Source organism: Malaclemys terrapin, chromosome 12 (genome assembly GCF_027887155.1).
Source record: "Malaclemys terrapin pileata isolate rMalTer1 chromosome 12, rMalTer1.hap1, whole genome shotgun sequence".
In the NCBI taxonomy this organism is placed as follows: Eukaryota; Metazoa; Chordata; order Testudines; family Emydidae; genus Malaclemys; species Malaclemys terrapin.
The window spans coordinates 733104-750042 of record NC_071516.1 but is presented as its reverse complement, the minus strand read 5'-3'; the positions used below and the strand labels follow the sequence as shown (position 1 = coordinate 750042).

The 16939-nt window shown below is 65.6% G+C and overlaps 1 protein-coding gene across 1 annotated transcript in view; it reads left to right on the top strand.

The window, feature by feature from the left end:
* SLC12A5 (solute carrier family 12 member 5) overlaps positions 1-16939 on the top strand; it is a 114457-nt gene that overhangs the window by 3050 nt on the left and 94468 nt on the right. The gene's annotated exons all lie outside the window — the stretch shown is intronic.

Genomic DNA, 16939 nt, shown 5'->3' with positions numbered 1-16939 from the left:
CCCCCCTCCCAGGTTTGAGAGTCTGGGAGGGAGGGCGAGTAGCAGCGCGCAAATCAGCTGTTTCAGCAGCGGAGGTGAGCTAGGGCGGCCGGGGCACATTTTTAGGGGCGGCATTCTGGCGCCGGCCATGCCGCCCCTAAAAATGTGCCGCCCCAAGCACCAGCTTGTTTTGCTGGTGCCTAGAGCCGGCCCTGGGTTGAGTGGTTCTGGGGCTGGGGGCGGGGTTGTCACATGCCTGGAGCTGTGGGTGTGCGGCTTGTGTTGTGTGGCCCGTGGACCTGTCCCCTGGGCTCTGGCCTGGGCACGGTGCCAGTGCCGGCCCAGCAGGGCGTGGGCAGGTTGCACTGGCCGAGGAGATGGGGCTGAGATGGAGGTGAGAGCCCTGGGGAGCGACCAAGAGGCTGGAAGGCGCCAGCTCTGCTGGGGGACCTGCCCCCAGGCCAAGGGGACTCACTGGGAGGGGGAGGGGACTGGAGCCCCTGGCCGGGCTGAGGTTAGCAATACAGCCCTGCCTGGCACCCCAAAGGAGCCCAGTGGGCTGGGGCAGAGCAAAGGGGGTTGTGGGGGTCAGTGCTAGGGTTGGGAGTAGAAGGAAAGTCAATGCTGAGATTTGGGGGTCACAGGGAGGTCAGTGTCAGGGTTTGGGGGCCGTGGGTCAGGGCAGGGGTTGGTGGTTTGGGGGCTGTGGGGGTCGGGTGGCTGTGCAGGGGTTGGGGTTCTGTGGGGATTGGGGGTCTGGGCAGGGGTTGGGGGCTGTGGAGATTGGGGGTCTGGGCAGGGGTTGGAGGCTGTGGGGGTTGGGTTGGGGGTGTAGGGGGTTGGCGGTTGGGGGTCTGGGCAGGGGTTGGGGGCTGTGGGAGTCGGGTTGGGGGTCTGGGTTGGGGGTCAGGGGAGCTCGCTTGCTGGAGCTCGGTTCCCTGCGGGCTGGGGCAGCTCGGGGCTCGGAGCCTGTCGCTGGGTCAATGCTGGGCAGGGGGCGCCCTCTGCTGGCCGCTGCGGGAAGTGCCGGGACTGTCCCCGGAGCCGGACGCTGGGCGGGAGCTGTGCCCTAGACCCATAGGGTTAGATGAGACCCCAAGGTCTGACCCATCCCAGACAGACGGCTCCAGCCTCCTTTGGAAAACCTCCCATGAAGGAGCCTCCTCCTCCCCAGGCGTCTGTCCCATTGTCCGACTGTTCTTACAGCGGGGAAGTTTTTCCTGAGTGTCACGGACTCACAGATCGTGCCCACTTGCGGCCCCGTGCGGTCCGTGGGGGGACCCCTTTCAGTGAGACAGCCCTTCTCGGGGGTCCACTCTCTCCCGGGGTCAGGCCCCTCCACCTCCTGGAGCCGCACCTCTCTGAGCCTTAGCACGTCTGTCTCTGCCGTGGGCCCCCTCAGGGAGTCCCCTCGCTCTGCACCCCCCGGGACAATGCAACCCTGTTCTCTAGCCCGGAGCGACTCTCAGCCAGCGTCACACAGGAGGGTTTATTGAGCGTCTGAACCCAGCACAGGAAACTCTCAGGCCTCAGGCCTGGCCTCCCTCAGCCCAGCACATCCCAGTCCCCCTGCATCCAGGGGGGCTCTGCCTGCTCCCCCTCTCCAGCCCTGAGCCCCCCTGCTCCCAGCTGGGCATCTGAGATCACCGGCCCCAGGTCCCGCCTCTGTCCATTGTCTTCTCTCCAGGTAAACGGGATCATAAACTGGGTCGCCTGGGCCTCGTCTCCTCTCAGCCCTCCTCTGGCAGCTGGTCAGGTCACCGGGGTCCTCTCTTTACAGCCCATTGTCCCGCCCACTCGCCAGAACCGGCTGCGACTCCTGAGCTGGGTCTCCAGGTCGCCAGGTCACCCGTTGCTGGGGTCCCAAGTTCCCTCTCCGGTCCTCTGTAACAACAAACTCCCTCTGCATGCAAACCATTGGAAAAACAAGGAAAAAACAAGACAATCTCCCACTTCGTCACATCTCTCCCCCCTTTGAGGCTGAATGGAGCAGGGTCCCTTAGCCAGTGACCTGGGGAAGTTCAGGGCCCCCACCCCATGGTACAGCGTCGGCTATAACATTGGCCCTCCCCCTCACATGGACCACCTGAGATTTAATCTAAATCTGCTGCGCTGCAGTTTGATCCCATCGTCTCCTGTCTTGCCCTTGATGGCCAGAGAGAACGGCTTTTCTCCAGCTTTTCTATGGCAGCCTTTCAGGTATCTGAGGACCGCTATCATGTCCCCCTTCTGTCCCCCCGACTAATGCCTGGCCCCTCTCGCTGCTAGACCATGTGCCCCACGCTAGAGGTTCCTGCTTTGACTTTGACAGGCGCCAGGTCTGGTCCCGCAGCCCCATCCTGGTGGTACCTGCTGCTGTGTTGTCTGTAATGCTAGACCAGGCCCTGCACCCCGCAGCACAAGAGCCCTGCTGCCTCACACAGGGTGACCCGTGGGCGGGGGGTGTTCCTGTGGGGCTGCCCCATGGAGAGGCCAGCAGCTGCTACCCGCCCCCCCCGCTCCGCTAGCTGCAGTGGACGAGGTCAGTGCTGGGGCAGTGATGGTTTAGGGTCCAGCCCTGCTGATGATCTGTGCGCTGTAGAACCGCTGACCCCGAGGGCGCCGAGATCATGAGGTGTTAACCCCAGTACTTCCGGCCTCGCTCTGCCGCTGTATCACTGAGGCCCACGGGCCGTGCTCAGGCCACCTTTCCCAGATTGTCTTTGCAGCCATAAGGGCTAGAAACTTGCTGCTCATTACAACTGGAAGCTGAGATTCTCCTGCTCGCTTGACTCCAGGAACGACGCCGATGCGATTGTTCGAGCTGTTGTCAGGGCTAAGGGAGGGGCCTGCAGCAGGTGTGGGGTGCCAAGCCTCGGCAGTGGTGTTACCAGCTGTGGTAATGGGAGCTGCCCCTTTAAGAGCAAATGGAGCAGGTGTCTGTGGCCAGAGAGGGGGGACCCACCCTGGCTGTTCCAGACAGCAGCCCACTCCCCTGCCAGCTCAGCAGGGTTCACAGCGGTTCCACGCTCGGGGGCCCCTCTGGGGTTGGTGGGGCCCAGTTCCAGCTTCCTACCCGCTGCCCCCCACGCTCTACACCAGACTGTGACCAGGCAGGGCCGCCCTCTCACCGGGCAGCACCTGGAACAACGGGTCAGCGGGACCAAACCCGCCATGTGCCCTATGAACGTGAGCGAGCTGTAGCACAAGCTGTCGCACGCACACGGGCACACTCAATGCACAAACACAGAGTGCACAACATAACGCACATGCACACCCACAGTACACATGCTCATACAACACACAATGCAGCCATGCACACACTCATTCAGCGCACACACCCACACACTCGGGGGCTCAGAAATCACAGCCCAAGAGCATGCCTGGGACTGGTGATTTCTGGCCTCGGGCTGGCGGTGCTGGAGAGCGGCTTGAGGGTCCCTGCCCCGGCCCAGCCCAGAGGGGCCGGCTCCTGCCTGCTCCCCGACTGTGAGAGCTGGAGCCTCCTTCCCTGGCCACCAGGGGTCACCCTTGGCCACATGCAGCCTGTGACCCCGTCTGGCCAGGCTGGAGCTGGGCTGGGGGGAGCCACTTGCTGCCCTGCCCTGAGCCCCCCGCTCACCCCTCCTCAGGGCGTCTTTCCTCCCACAGGGCCTGGGGATGTACTGGAGGGGCAGTGGCCAGGCCTAGCCATCTGTGTGGGGGCGACAGAGCCATGGGGGGAAGGGGCCAGGCCGGGGGTGTCTCTGGGATCCCTTAGGGGTGATGTGCAGGATCCCCTCCCTGGCCCCACACGGGGCAGGGAGCAAAGGGCTGCAAATGCAAAGCAATTCCCCAGGCACCTGCTTCACTGCCCTCCCTGCCCCGCACCCCCGTCATGCCATTTCCTGCACCCCCAGCCCTCTCCCTGCACCCTGACCCCATCCCCTTTCTGCACCCCCAGCTCTCTCCCTACACCCTGATCCCACCCCCTCCCTGCACCCCCAGCCCTTTCCCTGCACCTGCACCCCACCCCCTCCCTGCACCTGCACACCCAGCCCTCTCCCTACACCCTGACCCCACCCTGCACCCCCAGCTCCCTGCACCCACATCCCACCACCTCCCTGCACCCCCAGCCCTCTCCCTGCACCCTGACCCCAGCTCCCTCCCTGCACCCCCAGCTCCTTCCCTGCACCTGCACCCCCAGCCCTCTCCCTACACCCTGACCCCACCACCTCCCTGCACCCCAGCCCTCTTCCTGCACCCTGACCCCAGCTCCCTCCCTGCACCCCCAGCTCCTTCCCTGCACCTGCACCCCCAGCCCTCTCTCTGCATCCTAACCCCCCCCAGCTCCCTCCCTGCACCCGCACCGCACCACGTCCCTGCACCCTCAGCCCTCTCCCTGGATCCCCAGTTCTCTCCCTGCACCCTGACCCCATCCTGCACCCCACCCCCTCCCTGCACCCCCAGCCCTCTCTATCCCGATCTCTCTGCAATTCCCCTCCCCCTGCAGTTCCCTCCTTTCCCCTTGCCCTTAACTCTCTGTCCCCCCGGTGCACTCAGCACCCCCCTGTCCCTACCGCCCCCCCCGGCAACTGCTCATGTCCATGCCCCGTGAGCTGGGCACCGCTGCCTGCAGCTGCTGTGGGTTTTCCCAACACAGATGAGCCCAGAACTGCCTCAGGCCAGGGGCTGCAGCACTCTGGGGTGGGGGTGAGTCCAGAAGGACCCCTCCCCCCGGAGGCTCCAACCTACCATGGGGTTACCCTTGGGCACAGACACACCTGGCTCAGTGTCCCCTCCCCACATCTCTTCTTGGGGCCTGGGTGGCATGGGGCAGGGCTGCAATGGGCGGGGGGACTGTGCCAGGGAATATGGGGGCTGGGCAGGGCTGAGCTGGGGAAGGGGGGCTGTGATGGGGGGCTGGGCAGGGCTGTTCCAGGCAGGGGGGATGACCACGTGGGGGGTGCTGTGCAGATCAGGGGCAGGCGGTGGCCTGGGTTACAGCGGCCGTGGGGCAGAGGGGAGGAGCTGGTTTAGCACATGCTGTGTGGGGCTCGGGCGAGGCCCCTCCTCGGGTGCTGAGGGGTTGGTTCAGTGCCCCACAGAGCAGTGAGTCGCCTGCTATTTGTCCTCCCTCCACACCCCGGCCTGCATGGGAGGTTTTGCCAGGCCCAGCCAGGACTGCAGGGATCCCGCTCTTGGTAGGCTCCTTAGTGGGGCCTGATTAACACCTGCCCCCGTCCTGCTGCTCCCTGTCCCTGGCGCAGGGGCAGATCGGGGCCCGATGGAGGGGCAGGGTTACCCCCTCTCCCCTCCTCCCTTGGCGGCCGGGGGAGACTCTCAGATTCAAAGTGATTCTTAAAATAAAGTCTTGAACTAGTTACTGGAGGCTGCCCGGCCCCAGCAAGGACCTGGTTGCTGTGGCAACCCCTGACTCCGCTTGGGGGGGGTTTGAGCTCCGTGACTGGCATATTCCTGGCTTGGGACATGGTGCCAAGGGGCCCAGCTGGTGTGGGGTGCGGGAAGCAGGGCTGCGCCATGGGGCAGGTGTGGGTCCTGTGCACCATGGATCCAGAACGTCTCGCCGGGGGTGGGAGCCGGACTCTGCTGGGCAGGGAGGGGGCTGGGCAGTGACTGGAGGGTGCCCAATCCAATGCCCATCCTGTCTACACCACCTGAGGGAGCCCTAGGCCCAGTCTCCTGCATGTGCCTTCCACCCTCCCACGATTCCCGCCCCACGCCAGCCTTGGGTTTGCTAGACTCACCGTAGCCAGCTCGGCTTGTTCCTGACCCAGCCCCACGGCATGGGCAGCCCCTGCTCCCCGCTGCGCTGCTATGGGGGGGCAGGCAGGGTGTGTGGGGAGGCTCGTGGGGGTTCAGGGCAGGTGGGCGAGGGTGGGTGGTAGCATAGGGGGAGGCAAAGACCTGGGCACAGGTGGTGGTGACACACAAACGTGGTGTACGGAAAAGATGGTCAAATACAGCCGTGGCACCATGGAAATCTCCATGGTACCAAACTGGATAAGGAGACTCTCTTGTTTCCATGGAAACCAGGCCCAGTGTCATTTCTCTCGCGCTGTTCCCTAATGTTATTGGGATCATTTGAGCTGTTCGCCAGCCCTGTGGTGGGGGAGGGATCTGTGCTGTCCAGAGTGGGGCGGGGGCTGCTAGGCACAGAGCTGGGCCAGCTGGAGGGGATGCTGCATCGGCATCCCCCGGGGGGCTGGGTGACAGGGCTCCGTTGCTCGGGGTTGGGGTTGCTGGTGGTTACCATGGAGACGTGCTGTGTGCCTGTCAGGGGAATCTGCCTACCTATCTTGGTGGTGCTTGGCCAGGGGGAGTGTGAGGCTGAGCCAGGGGAGGGCAGAGGGCTGGGATGCAGGCAGCTCCTCCGCCACCTGAGCAGGTCCCCCCCATTAGCTGCCCCGTGCCTGTCCCCTGCTCAGAGAGGGGGGCCCTGCCGCACGGGCAGGGAATCGGAGCTGGGCACCGCATGTGAGGCAGGGGGTCAGGTGAGCGGGGCACACGAGGCGCAAATCCCAAACCCAGGGACAGTCCTGCCCCAGGCAGACAGAGTCCTCCTCCGTCAGAGCCCTGTGCCATAACCAGGTCTGATACAAAGTGCCCTGTTGTGGCGTTAGGGGGCGCTGTGCTGCAGGCAGTGGGGCAGGGCTCAGCAGGGGGCGCTGTGCTGCAGGTGGCGGCAGTGGGGCAGGGCGCAGCAGGGGGCGCTGTGCTGCGCGGTGGCGGCAGTGGGGCAGGGCGCAGCAGGGGGCGCTGTGCTGCACGGTGGCGGCAGTGGGGCAGGGCTCAGCAGGGGGCGCTGTGCGGCGCGGTGGCAGCAGTGGGGCAGGGCTCAGCAGGGGGCACTGTGCTGCGCGGTGGCAGCAGTGGGGCAGGGCGCAGCAGGGGGCGCTGTGCTGCAGACAGTGGGGCAGGGCGCAGCAGGGGGCGCTGTGCTGCGGGTGGCGGCGGTGGGGCAGGGTGCAGTAGGGGGCGCTGTGCTGCGGTTGGCGGGGCAGGGTGCAGTAGGGGGCGCTGTGCTGCGGGTGGCGGGGCAGGGTGCAGTAGGGGGCGCTGTGCTGCGGGTGGCAGCAGTGGGGCAGAGCACAGCAGGGGGCGCTGTGCTGCGCGGTGGCGGCAGTTGGGCAGGGCGCAGCAGGGGGCGCTGTGCTGCAGGCAGTGGGGCAGGACGCAGCAGGGGGCGCTGTGCTGCGCGGTGGCGGCAGTTGGGCAGGGCGCAGCAGGGGGCGCTGTGCTGCAGACAGGGGGGCAGGGTGCAGCAGGGGGCGCTGTGCTGCGCGGTGGTGGCAGTGGGGCAGGGCTCAGCAGAGGGCGCTGTGCTGCGCGGTGGCGGCAGTGGGGCAGGGCGCAGCAGGGGGCGCTGTGCTGCGGGTGGCGGTGGTGGGGCAGGGTGCAGTAGGGGGCGCTGTGCTGCAGGTGGCAGCAGTGGGGCAGGGCGCAGCAGGGGGCGCTGTGCTGCGGGTGGCAGCAGTGGGGCAGGGCGCAGCAGGGGGCACTGTGCTGCGGGTGGCAGCAGTGGGGCAGGGCGCAGCAGGGGGCGCTGTGCTGCAGGCAGTGGGGCAGGGCACAGCAGGGGGCGCTGTGCTGCGCGGTGGCGGCAGTTGGGCAGGGCGCAGCAGGGGGCGCTGTGCTGCAGGCAGTGGGGCAGGACGCAGCAGGGGGCGCTGTGCTGCGGGTGGCGGCAGTGGGGCAGGGCGCAGCAGGGGGCGCTGTGCTGCAGGTAGTGGGGCAGGGCGCAGCAGGGGGTGCTGTGCTGCAGGCAGTGGGGCAGGGCGCAGCAGGGGGCGCTGTGCTGAGCTGCAGGGAAAGGGATCAGCTCTGGCATCTGGAAGGAAGGGGGCTGGGGGCAAGGGGACTGGCCTTCTCTGCCACTTTTCTTCAGACCCCTCCTGCTCTGTCTCCGCTGGCCCAGTCTGGATTTCCGGGCGGCTGGCCGGCCTGGGCAGCATGAGGAAAACGGCAAAGGGGAGGACGCAGTGTCCTCCGCGCAGCGCTATACTGGGGGGAGGGGGCAGCTCCCCCCACTGCCAGCCTGTTGCCCTGCTCCCTGCAGCCCAGCTGCCCCTAACGCTCTCTGAGCAGCCCCTAGTGCTGCTGGGGACGGCGGCCGCCAGTGCGCGCTGTTGGAGAGGGGGCTGGCGCTCAGGCACTGCTGCTCCGGGGGTCGCCTGGCTGTAGGCAATGGAGCTGGCGGGCAGGGGCCGGTGGGGGGCTCTGCAGGGTGCCCCAGCCCCAGGGGGGACCCGGTGAGTGACAGGGTGCCCCCCAAACCCTCCATCCACATCACCGGGGCACTGCAAAGCCTCATCTCTGCCCCGGGCGAGCACTGGTGCTGCCACAAGCCTCCCTCGGTCACTGCCACAGGGCAGCCGCTGGCACCAGCCCCCGAGCTCAGCTTCCCGCGGCCTGGCCCCTCCACTGGCTCCGGGGCAGGTGATGCTGGCATACCGGGGCAGCACTCAGGCAGGTGCCAGCTTTGGTGCCCCCATGAGCAGAGCCTGCCCTGCAGCAGCTGGGGGGCAAGGGGCCTGACTGGGGGGAGCGGGGGGCTGCCCTGGGGTTCCCTGCCTATGGGCCCGTTCTGACTGATTCTGCGACACTTGGGGAGAATCCGGGGAAAAGCTCCCAGGCAGGCTGGCGGAGGGGGGGGGCAGCTGGGTGCCCCATAATCCCCCCAGACCTGATGAGCTGCGACTCCTCCCTGCTCCCAGCTGTCCGGAGATTTCCCAGTGCCGCCCGCTCCCAGCTGCTGCTGTTCCCATTCCGAGCACGTCCCTGCAGGGCAGCCGCTCTCCACAAGTCACTGCCCATGTGGTGCGGGCAAGCAGAGCAGGAGGGGGCAGGGCCCAGCCAGCCCCAGGGCAGGGCCGGGAGTCCCGGGCACCCCCCCTCCCCCCCCCCCCCCCCCCCCCCCCCCCGTTCCTGGCTCAGGTTACAGCTCAGGTAGCTTCCTTCAAGGGAAGTCCCACATCCCCACTGCAACCCCCCTGCAACATTCCCAGGTCAAATCTGCCCTGCTCCCTGCTCCGTCACAGTTGGGCAGGTGGCGCTTGTGGCTGAGGTGAGCTGGCTGCGGTGGATGCCAGGAGAGCGGCTTTGGGGGGCAGTGCTGAGGCACGGGAAGGACCCCGAGAGCAGCCTAAGGGGCTCAGATTCCCGGAGCCCTGCTTGGACTCTGCCCCTGCCACCTGTCCATGATCCAGGGCACAGCGTCGGCCTAGGCCTTCTCTTACCTCCCAAGGCCCAGGCTGCTCTCTTCACTACTGACCTCCGGTCCCTGCTAGCCCAGCCCTGCCCCCCAGCTCTGCCGGTGCCCCTCACTCCCGACCCACAGCCCTTGCTAGCCCAGCCCTGCCCCCCAGCTCTGCCAGTGCCCCTCACTCCCGACCCGCAGCCCCTGCTAGCCCAGCCCTGCCCCCCCCCAGCCCTGCCAGTGCCCCTCACTCCCGACCCGCAGCCCCTGCTAGCCCAGCCCTGCCCCCCCAGCTCTGCCGGTGCCCCTCACTCCCGACCCGCAGCCCCTGCTAGCCCAGCTCTGGGCTCTCCCCAGCTCTGCCCGCAGCCACAACCTCTCCTTTGACCCCCTGAGCCCTTGTCTCTGCCCCCAACCCCCTGTGACCCAGGTGCCTTTCATGCTGCCGCCAACTCTCCTCTGGCCCCAGGGGCCCTCTGTGCTGCCCCCCAACCCCCTGTGCTGCCCAGAGCTCTCCATGCTGCCCCTGTGCCTGGGGAGCGCCTCTCACGCAGTTGAAGTTGGTTGCCAGGTGTTGGCCTTGGCTGATGGCAGACTGTCCCCACCTCTAACCTCCCTCTCCTGCGCTGGTGGCAATGACGCCCCATCCCCCGGAAGGGCCGGTGGTGAACTCTGTGTGGGGCGGGGAAGGACCCGGCGCCAGGGTGATTCCTATCACCTGGAACAGGAAACAGCTAAGGATTAATGGCTGCATTACCGTCCGTCCCGGTACCGGCAGGCTGTGCTGATGGTGCAGGGTGGGGGCCCAGGTTGGCCGTCTCTCCCAGCCCCAGCAGGGGTGCTCAGGGTTAATGTCTGTCTGCCTGCAGGCAGCAGAGCCGTGAAGTGGTGAGCTGCACCTCCAATGAGCTGTGGGGCGGGAGCCACTCGGCCCAGTCCCGGCGGGGTTGGTGGGGTCAGGGCCTCTGCGTCAGGGAGACCAGGTTATTAAATTGGAGATTTATTGCCTGTCTCCCCAGCGCACCTGGCGGAACAGAGCGGGCGACACTACAGGAGCAGGCAGCACCACGGCTGTAGATCCGCCCGCCGTCTCCCCTTATCATATGTCTGCAGCAGCGCCACCCCCAGTGCCAGCGGCCCGCTGGCCCCACCCCAGCCTCTGCCCTGCCCAGGCCCTATGCGCCATCAGGGGGCTGGGATGGGGCCTTGCCGGGCTTTCTGCATGGCAAATGGGGGGAGCCCCAGGCCCTGCTGCTTTTGTACCCGAGAGGCCTACCCCAGGTCTGGTGGGCACCATGACGCTGCCAGCCAGAGCTCGCCTTTCTTGCCCAGCTCTTCCCTCCATGCTGCCAGTGCTGCTGCTTTGCTGTGCAGGGTCTGGCTGGGGAGACAGAGCAGGGGTGACAAATCCGGATGCTATTTTTTGGGGGGGGGGTGCCCCGATATTGGGGGGAGGCCCGATAACATTGGGACGCCTGCTCCCCTAGTTCTCACTGGGGCCGGGAGGCTCTCGGTGCTGGCAGGGGCTGGGGAATCAGGAGGTTGCCAGGTCCAGGTCCAGGTCCAGGTCCGTGGCTCTGACAGATCCTGGTTCTTCCGCGTGCTACTGATCCACTGGTGCCAGCGCTGCTGCTGCTCATGGCACCGCGCTGTGGTGAGCGGTGGGGGCTGATGGGGGCGGCACTGCCAGCCTGACAGAGCAGGGCAGGGACAGCAGCGCCGGGCCCTGTGAGTGTCCAGCTGTCACCCAGAGCAGTGCACATCGCGTGCCATGCTGAGTGTTCCTGCATTGTTCTCTGGGGGGCACCCGATCGGGATCTGCCTGTAGCCCTGGGGGCCTGAGATGTGTGTGAACAGCATGTAACCCACAGGAAACCGCTGCGTCTCACACGCGCCCACAGTGACACACGCACACACGCTGACACAGTGACACACACACACTGACAGTGACACGCACACACTGACACACACATGCGCACTGACACACATGCACACTGACAGCAACATGCACCCGACACATGCACTCTGATAGTAACACACACACACTGACACACGCAGTGACACACATGCACACTGACAGTAGCACACACACACTGATGCACACAGTGACACACGCACACAGTGACACGCACACTGACACACACACAGACTGACAATAACACACACACACTGACACACACAGTCACACACACACAGACTGGCAGTGATACATGCATACACTGACATGCACAGTGACACACACACACAGACTGACACACACACAGTGACACACACAAACTGACAGTGACACACACAGACTGACACACGCACAGTGACACATACACACTGACAGTGACACACACAGACTGACACACGCACAGTGACACATACACACTGACAGTGACACACACAGACTGACACATGCACAGTGACACACACACAGACTGACAGTGACACACACACAGACTGACACGCACAGTGACACACACACAGACTGACAGTGACACACACACAGACTGGCAGTGACACATACATACACTGACACACACAGTGACACACACACACACTGACACACACACACACTGACAGTGACACACGCATACACTGACATGCCCAGCGACACACACACAGTGACACACTTGGGGGCAGAGTTTGACTCTCACCTAGACTCAGAGCAAACCCTTCCTGATGGGCCAGATGCAGCTGCGTGCACCATATAGCGCAGTGTCACCTGAAGCCAGAGCCCTGTTCCCCTCCCTCATTGTTTGCTGATCTTAAGGGTTGTATCTTGTGACATGAGCTGCAAACTCTGCAGGTAGGGCCTGGCTCTGGGCTGTGTGCAGCACCAGCGTGGCAGGAATAGCCATTACTGACCCTCACCCAATGGCCTCAGGTGCTGCCACAACACAAAGCCCCCTTAGTGACAACTGTTCCTTCTCCTGGTTCCTGAGCCCCTCACCCGGGTTTCAGATCCAGTAGGTGCAGAGCGAGCTGTGAAGTTGCTTATTGTGCTGAGATGGTTTGTAGGCAGTACATGGAGAAGCAATACAATTAGATATACAGAGTGTACAATTGTTAACCTGTGGAACTCACTACTACAAGATCTTCCTGAGGCCAAGAGCTCAGTAGGGATTTTTAAAGATGGAACATTTGTATAAACAGTGTGGACGGTAATATAAAATAGGATAGGAGTGTCCAGGCTCCCAGCCCTCCTGCTGCAGGGGGCAGTGAACCCCAGATGGCCCAGGCAGGGAGAGATGGCCCCAGCAGCTCCTGGGACAGGCCCTCAGTGAGGTGGGCACTTGGGTTACATGCAGTGAGGCTCGGCTCTGCCTGGCCCCCTGGGCGGATGTGATGGCTGAACCAGAGACTCCTGGCCACAAGCTGCAGCTGGCATCTGGGGGTTCCTGGCCCAGGGGGATCCCAGGGGGCAGGTGTCTCAGAGAGGCAGAGAATTGCAGGAGGTTGCGCCTGTGTTCAGCTGAACTGCAGGTAGGGCTCGGGTCGGGCAGAGCACTGTGGCTTCTGGCCTGGCCATGGGGCCAGTCATGGGAGCTGCGGGGACAGTGCGCAGGTGCAGGGGAAGAGGTGCTTTGCTTGTTGTGATGGTTGAGGGGGCTGGTTGTTCTGTGGCTTGACTCCAGCAGCCTGCCTCTGCCAGGCCAAAGAGCTCCCATCCCTGCTGTCTGCCAGAGCCCAGTTCTTTGGTGCAGACCCCTCGCCCTGTGGCACGGCCCCTCGGCCCAGACCCTCCCCCATGGCACGGTCCCTCGGCGCAGACCCTCCCCTCATGGCACGGCCCCTCGGCTCAGACCCTCCCCCGTGGCATGGCCCCTTGGCACAGACTCTCTCCTGTGGCATGGCCCCTCAGCGCAGACCCTCTCCCGTGGCATGGCCCCTCGGCCCAGACCCTCCCCCGTGGCACGTTCCCTCGGCGCAGACCCTCAACTCATGGCACAGCCCCTCTGGCTCAGACCCTCCCCCGTGGCATGGCCCCTTGGCACAGACCCTGTCCCGTGGCATGGCCCCTCGGCGCAGACCCTCTCCTGGGTATGGCGTTCCCTGCTTAGAATTGTACCCAGTAATGAGGGCACAGCTCCAGCTCCCCCACCCCAGCTGTTCCCTGATGCGCATTACAGGGCTTTGTGTGCCCCAAGCCCTGCCTCCTTCCCCCTCCCCCCACCCCACTGGCCCTCAGCCTGCCCGACTCCCTGTGGGGGAGTTCCCCTGAGATTCCCTCTCTGACCTTCACCCCCACCCTGCCCCCTGGATTATGGGACCCTTCCCCAGCCTGGGGGTGTGACTCCACTTTGCACATTCAAGGGTTTGAGTCATTTTAACCAAACCCAGCTCCCCTGCCGTGGCCCCTCCCCCTACACCATAGACTGCTCCCCACTCCCTGTGTCATAGACTCCCCCCTTCCTCCTGCGCCATGGACCCCCCCCTCTGTGCTGTGATGCCCCCATGCTGCAGGACGTGCCCCCCAGGCTGTGTGACGTGCCCCATGGGGCTCTCTCCATTGTGGGGCAGGGGGAGCAGGGCGGCTGGCAAGGCCCAGCGAGCTGCTGCTAATCGGGATTAGGGATTAACAATCTCTCACGTGCTCACGCCCCCTCCCCCAGCTGGTGGAGCAGGAAAATCCCTTTCACTGCTGCCTCCTCATCCCTGGAAGCCAAACCGCTGTGGCTGGGGGCCGGAGGCCTGGCAGGGCTCGCTGGGCTGCCTGCCCCGCTCCTGTGCCCAGCCTGTCTGTGTGTCTGTCTGCCCGGGGCCTGGAACCGCCCAAGGTGCTGGCTCTGGGGAAAGGGATTGAGGCTGGGGGTGCCCATCCCAACTGCCCGCCACAGCCCTGCTCTCGGGCCGGGGCCTCACCCCGGGCGCCAGGCGCAGGCCTGGCCCACTCTGGGTGCAAAGCACTGGAGCTTCTCCTGCTGTCCCACTGCCAGTCGGAGCTCCCGCCCCTGGGGGCAGAGTGGGCTGGGGGTGAAGGCTTCTCTCGGCCGCCCGGCCAGAGGGGTGGGGCACAGAGGGGGGCCAGGGCGTGAGGCCCCCGAGGCCTGTTTGTCAATCCTGAGCCTCCAGTGACTAGGGCCCCGCAAAGCAGTTCTTCCCCCTCAGCTCGCTTGGAGGCTCTGCCCTTCCTCCCGGTGACCCCAGGCGCCTCCTCCGGGCTGGGTGTTGTGACATCCACCCCTGGGCTGGGCAGGGAGCCCCTCAGCTCTGTGCCCAGTTCCCGGGGAGGGGAGCAGCAGGGTCCAGGAGGGCAGGGCACTGTGCCGGGGGTCGTTCAATGCTGTGACCATGGCATCCAGGCCCACGGCCACAGGTCACAAGCTTCAGGACTCCCTGGCCTGCCCACAGAGAGCGCTGGGGTGAGTCACCCTGCCCTTCAGCCCTTGCCCCACACCCTGGCACCTCCAGCTCCCCCCCCGGGGGCATTGGGGCCCCAGGATTTCCCAGGGGGTTCTCCTCCGGGTAGGGGCCTCCTCCCCTTGCAGCTGCTGCCTTGGCTCTGAGCGGGGCTAGGGAGGCTCTGCCTGGCAGGAGGCTGAGTCTAGTGGCAGTGAGGTGGCAGCTCCGGGGGCCAAGCGAAGCAGGCTCCCAAGGACCTCTCACCATTCAGGAGATGAAATGTGACTTCGCAAAGCAGCCGGCAAATTCCCCAGGAGGCGCCAGCTCCAGCGCTGCTCCTTCTGCCAGGAATATCCAGAGAAATGGAGGCGGATGGGGCCCTTCTGTGGGCTGGGGAGGGAGATGCTGAGCGCCTGAGATGAGCAGACACTGGCACCTGGGCTGTCAGCCTGGCCCACGTGGGTCCAGACCAGAACGGAAAGCACCTGGGCAGAGGGGTGAAGGGCTGCTGAGAGCAGGACAAGGGAACCTCAGTGGGTGGGGTGAGCCTGGAGCAGTGCTGGGAAAGCGCCCAAAGTGCCTCCCAGACACGGAGCAGTTCAGGCCCATGGGAGGGGCCTGATCCCCCCGGCACAGGTGGGGAAACCAAGGCACGGAGGCTGAAGCAGCTGGCCGAGGGCCCCTGAACCCAGGGGTGTGCTTGACCCACTCCTCCCTTAGCGACTCCTCAGCTGCCGGCAGGGAAGGGGGGGCCCTGGGCTGGAGTTAGCAGCTTGCAGAGCCCCAGCCCTGAGCACGCGCACTCAAAGCCGGGCAGTCTTGTCCCCACTGCGAAGGGGGCTGGGCACACAGGCTGCTGCAGCCTGCAAGCCATGGGCCCGGCGGAGACACTGGGGGGCATGCTGAGGCCCAGGGGGCGGATCCTGCTGAGTGCGCTGGCCGGGGAGGTCAGGACCTGTGAGCCCTGCAAGGCGCGAGCCAGAGCCGACAGAGCAGCTGGCCACACACCAGGAGAAAGTAAAGAATTAATTACAGCCGCCAAGGAGTAACTGTTGCCTGCGGCCTGGAGCCATCTCAGGAGACCCAGCAGCTGCAGAGCTCCTGTCCCTGGGATCCGCCCGGATTCAGCGGGTCTGAGCCCCCTCCCCCTGCCCCAGAAACTCCCAGAGGCTGAGGGTGGAGCAAGGAGGAGCTCAATGGATCTGCGCAGAGCAGGTGGCCCTGCTGGGGAGGGGGCTCCCTGAACCAGTCCCAGTCCCCCCACCTCCGGGGGCAGGGCAGGAAGCAAGGTCTGGCTGTGGGAGGCTTCCCCAGGCCTGGTTTGAGCTGAGGGAGCCCCCGTGGGCTGTCTCTATGGGATGCTCTGCAGCCAAGGGCAGGGGTTCCCACTGGGCTCCTTGCGGTGCAGCCAACTTCCTCTTGTGTCCTGTGCAGGGCCAAGGGTGACACTTCCGGGGCTGCTCGAGGGGAATCGCTGCCCCCTGCCCACAGCGTGAGGGAGTCTGGTCTGTGCCGGCCGGGGAACCTCTCCCTGGCTGCTGGCAGCACCAGCGCCCCACTCGCAAGCCCTGCTCCCTCCCTCTGCAGGCCAGCGAGTTACACACCCAGTCCATCTCCTGCTGCACCCCTGCAAGGCACACCCATCCACTGCCTCTGTGGGGCAGGGCACCTCGGTCACTGGCCTCCCCTGGGCTCGGGGCTCCTTGGCGCAGGCACTAGGCCAGAGCAAAGCTGGCGTTGCAGATTCAGTCTCCACTTGAGGTCTTTGGGCTTTGTCAGTGGCCAAGGGCCCGAGCCTGCTTGAGCAACAGGGCTGGGCTGGCTCCATGAGCGTCGACTGTCACCCCTGACGTGTAACCTGCCCTTCAGAAATCTGCCATGGCTCCTGCACGGACCAGCCAGGCCTGGCTTCCCACGAGCCCCACGGCAGCTCTGGGGAAAGATGGCAGGACCAGGGGCACTGTCCCCGCCTGGGCAGGGTGCAGCAATGGCATGGCACAGTCAGTCCATCTCCGTGGCCTCCCCAGGGCCCATCTGGGCCCCTCTCTGCAGCAACCAGGGAGCCCCAGCTGCTGCCTGCCAAGGGGCCATTGAGGGCACAGCCCCTCGGGCTCTCGGGAGAAGGCTGGGTGCCCGCTGCAGGAGGGCACTGCCCAGCCAGGGGTCTGGCACTGGCTGTCAGAGATCGGCCTCTGGGCTGGCTGGCTGGACGAGGCCAAGCTGGCATCTCTGCACCTGTTCTCTGGGCACTCCCAGTTCGCCCCCTGGCTAGACCTCGCTGGCCCCGCGGCTGGCAGCGGCCCCCCAGCTGCCTGGCTGAGGCTGGGGCCAGAGCCGGGAGCCAGGGCCCTGCAGCGGGGTCTCTCCCCTCCGCCCCGGCGCTGAGCCCCCCAGGCCTGCCCCTCGCCCCAGCCCGCCAGCCCCGCGGTTCGCCTCGCCCCCTGGGGCGAC